The 4,147-nt window shown below is 33.4% G+C and overlaps 1 non-coding gene across 1 annotated transcript; it reads right to left on the reverse strand.

Moving 5' to 3' along the window:
• Positions 1 to 339: 339 nt before the first annotated feature.
• Positions 340 to 445, reverse strand: LOC115739451. The gene has a single exon (XR_004015237.1). It is a non-coding gene; the product is annotated as a small nucleolar RNA R71 (small nucleolar RNA).
• Positions 446 to 4,147: the final 3,702 nt, after the last annotated feature.

The following is a 4,147-nucleotide window of genomic DNA, read 5'->3' on the forward strand; positions in this document are numbered from 1 at the left end:
CTAACAGTCCACGGCACCACATCAAGCATCGGGAGATCTGCAATTCAAGCAAACTTTAAGATCAAGCCATCGCTCATTTAGATGCGTTAACAATTAGTGCAATTTAGTGGGCTATCAAGAGATGATTCAAATGCTCACATCGATGTTTTTCTTGAAATATGTGACACAATTAAATATAATGAAGTTACAAATGATGCTATTAGATTGAGATTATTTCCACTTTCCCCGAGAGACAAAGGTAAGGGTTGGCTCTCTTCTCTTCCTGCAAGATCGATCACTATATGGAATAATATGGCTCAAAAATTTCTTGGTAAGTTCTTTCCACTCGTAAAGACTGCAAAAATGCATAACAATATTACTAATTTTATGCAGATGGATAATGAATCATTATATGAAGCATGTGAAAAATTCAAGGAATTTCTTAGAGATGCCCACATCAAGGATTACCCGTATGGATGCAAGTACAAACTTTTTATAATGGATCTAGTACAAATCTTCATTCTATGATTGATGTAGGTGTAGGGAAACTTTGAATAATAATACACGAGAAGAAGCCTACAACCTATTAGAGGAAATGTCATCCAATGGTCATCAATGGCCTACTAAAAGGCTACCAGTGCGAAAAGCTAGCGAAATTCATGAAGTGGATGCCTTCATTGCAATTACTGTGCAATTTCAAGCATTCATAAAAAAGATCAATAACATGAGTGTTTTAGTCATGAAAATTCAGAATATGACAAGCGATTTTTGTAGGAGAGGACATGTTAGCACAAAGTGTCAAGTAAGTAAACTTTTTCACAACCTAATGAAAATGCTAACTTCGCCAAGAATTTTAACAAATCATAGAATAATCCCTACTCCAATCAATACATACAATATGGGATGGCGCAATCATCCAAATTTTTCATGAAATAATCAAAATGCAACAAAACCTCCACTATGATTTAAACAATAAGAAGAGACAAAGTCCAATCTGGAAGATATAGTCACCAAACTTGGTAACACTACTTAGGACTTCATCAAGAGCACAAATGTGAGATTTCAGAACCAAGGTGCTTTAATAAAAAATATGGAGATGCATGTGGGTCAGTTAGCAAAAATGATGTCAAGAAGACAATAGGGTTCTTTGCCTAGCAACACAGAGAAAAATCCTATTGAAGATATAAAAGCTATATCCTGAGAAATGGTAAACAAGTGGAAAAAGAAGATGCCGAACAAGAGATTTCCAAAGACAAAGAAGAGGAAGTCAATAAACAACCAAAGGAGGCAAGCCAGAGCAAACTTCTTTCAGATAATCCAAAGCCATATGCTGCTAATTCTATAGCCTCAGACACTCTAGCAGTACAAAATGGATAAACAATTCTCTAAATTTCTTGATGTATTTAAAAAATTGCACATTAACATTCTTTTTGCAGATGCATTAGCACAAATGCCTAGCTATGCAAAATTATTTAAGGAGATTTTGGCAAACAAAAGGAAGTTAGAGGATTATGAAATTGTGAAGTTGAATGAAGAGTGCTCAACCATCCTACAAAATAAATTGCCTTTGAAGTTAAAAGATCCAGGGAGTTTTACAATTCCTTGCAATATTGGGGATTCTTTTTGAAAAAGCATTGTGCGATTTAGGTGCAAGCATTAATTTGATGTCCTTTTCAATTTTTGGGAAATCAAGATTGGGGGAAGTAAAAGCACCGATTGCTCAATTAAGTATCCGAGAGTTATTGTTGAAGCAGTATTGGTAAATGTTGACAAGTTTATCTTTCCCGCATATTTCATAGTTCTTGACATGGATGAAGATTTTGAGGTACCACTTATCTTAGGTTGGCCTTTTCTAACAATAGGAAAAGCTCTTATTGATGTACAAAAGGGATGTTGACTCTTAGAGTTCAAGATGATCTTGTTACTTTTAATATTTTTAAAGCAATGAAATATCCCTTTGATGATAATTCTTGTTTTTGAATTGAGACAGTTGACAAGTTGGTGAACAAGGTTTTTCAAAAAACTATTTTTTAAAGACCCACTTGAAGCGTGCCTGGTTCAACCAAGGGACAAAGAAATTGAGAATGAGGAGATAAAGAAACACACAAATTTCATGGAAGCAAATCCACCATATTCAAGGCAAAAGGAAATAAAATTTGAGGAGTTGGACAATACAAAACAAAGCCTAAACCATCAATTGAAGAGCCTTTGATTCTTGAACTTAAACCCTTACCCTCTCATTTGAAATATGCTTATTTAGATGAATTTTTTTCTTTGCCAGCAATTATATCTTCTTTTTTGACAGATTTGATGGAGGAGAAACTGCTTAGAGTACTAAGAGAGCATAAGGATGCAATGGGACGGGAAATAACTAACATAAAGGGAATTAGCCCTTCACTTTGCATGCACAAAATTTTGATGGAAGAACAATACAAACCTACTATCCACCCTCAAAGGCATTTGAACCTAAAAATGCAAGGAGCAGTGAAAGTTGATTAAGTTACTTGATGCAGAAATCATCTACTCTATCTCCGATAGTTCCTAGGTAAGCCGTTCAAGTGGTGCCAAAAAAAGGAGGTATGACTGTTCATAAAAATAACAACAATGAATTGATTCCAACTAGGACAATTACTAGGTAGCGTGTATGTATGGATTATAGAAAATTGAATGATGCCACAAGAAAAGATCATTTTCTTTTACCATTTATTAATCAAATGTTGGAAAGACTTGCAGGACATAAGTTTTATTGCTTTCTTGATAAATATTCAGGATATAATCAGATTCCTATTGCACCGGAAGATCAAGAGAAAACTACTTTCACTTGTCCCTATAGTACCATTCCATTTAGAAGAATTTCCTTTGGTATTTGTAATGCACTAGCTACTTTTCAGAGATACATGATGGTCATTTTTCTGATATGGTTGAAAAACATATTGAGATTTTCGTGGATGATTTTTGTTTTTTTGTTTTTGGCTCATCATTTGAATCTTGTGTTTTGGCTTTGGTCTTACAAAGATGTGAGGAGACTAATCATGTTTTGAATTGGGAGAAGTGTCATTTTATGGTGCAAGAAGGAATAGTGCTCGGGCATAAGATCTTTGGAAATTGCATTTCTTGTTGTGAATTTTTACAATTCTTAGGACAATATAAATCTTGTACAAACTATGTGAGTTAATTTTGATTGTGATTATGTCGATCCACTTACTAAGTACTAAAAGTCCTAAATCTTTTAGTTGAGTGAACATCTAGAGAACATTTGTGTGAAATATGTGATTTTCTTAGATCTCACCAAAATCTTATAATTTGTCAATTTTAATTTATTCTCAATTCTACCTTGATCTATTAGATAAATTTTAGAAGTAGTCCATTTTTAGTATTTAATTGGTTTATTAATTATCGGTCTACGTGGGACGATGTCTTTTCTCATCATTATATTACTTGCTCATAGAATATCATGTGTTCTACTAAGAATGCCCAATGATTCATAGTAAAGAAGTTTGTCGATCATCTGTGCAATCTAACTTTAATTCTAGTATAATGTACATGTCATAATCAAAGTACAACAAGAAAGGAGTAGAATATTATGTGCAGGTATATAATACCTTTGGTCGCCTATATTTTTGGCTATGATACGATTGGATAATATACGATATGAAATTCTAGGAGCTATATCTTATCCATTGTTTCATGAATTGCCATAATAAAGCTGAATATTTTCATATCATGTCATGTCCGTTACTTGGTATAAACGACATATTAGTCTAAATGAACCTAAAGGAGAACAAATGGAGATGGTAAAAATCTCTCATTGTCTAATACAGAAATTACAAATGCATAGACGAAGATAAGCTCCATCAATTATTTCATGATTAGTGTACGATCTAATTTTTAAATAGCTAAGGAGCTCACTGCATCATTTCAGAGCTAGTAGTTTGACTATAACAAGAAATGTAAATTGGCTACAGCAACATGACAAGGTAGATTAGCCAACGAAAGCTGAATCTAGTAAGAGAGAGAAAACATGATCATTGCCTTTCGCAATTCTAAAAAGCATAGCGCTTCAACTCTCTCGCCTACTCCATTTTCATTAACTTATTTTTATTATGTTTCCTCTCTTTACTATTTCTTTTTTGTTCCTTTCCATCATTCTATGATAAAAATTTATTGA

The sequence above is a fragment of the Rhodamnia argentea genome, chromosome 11 (assembly GCF_020921035.1).
Source record: "Rhodamnia argentea isolate NSW1041297 chromosome 11, ASM2092103v1, whole genome shotgun sequence".
In the NCBI taxonomy this organism is placed as follows: domain Eukaryota; kingdom Viridiplantae; phylum Streptophyta; class Magnoliopsida; order Myrtales; family Myrtaceae; genus Rhodamnia; species Rhodamnia argentea.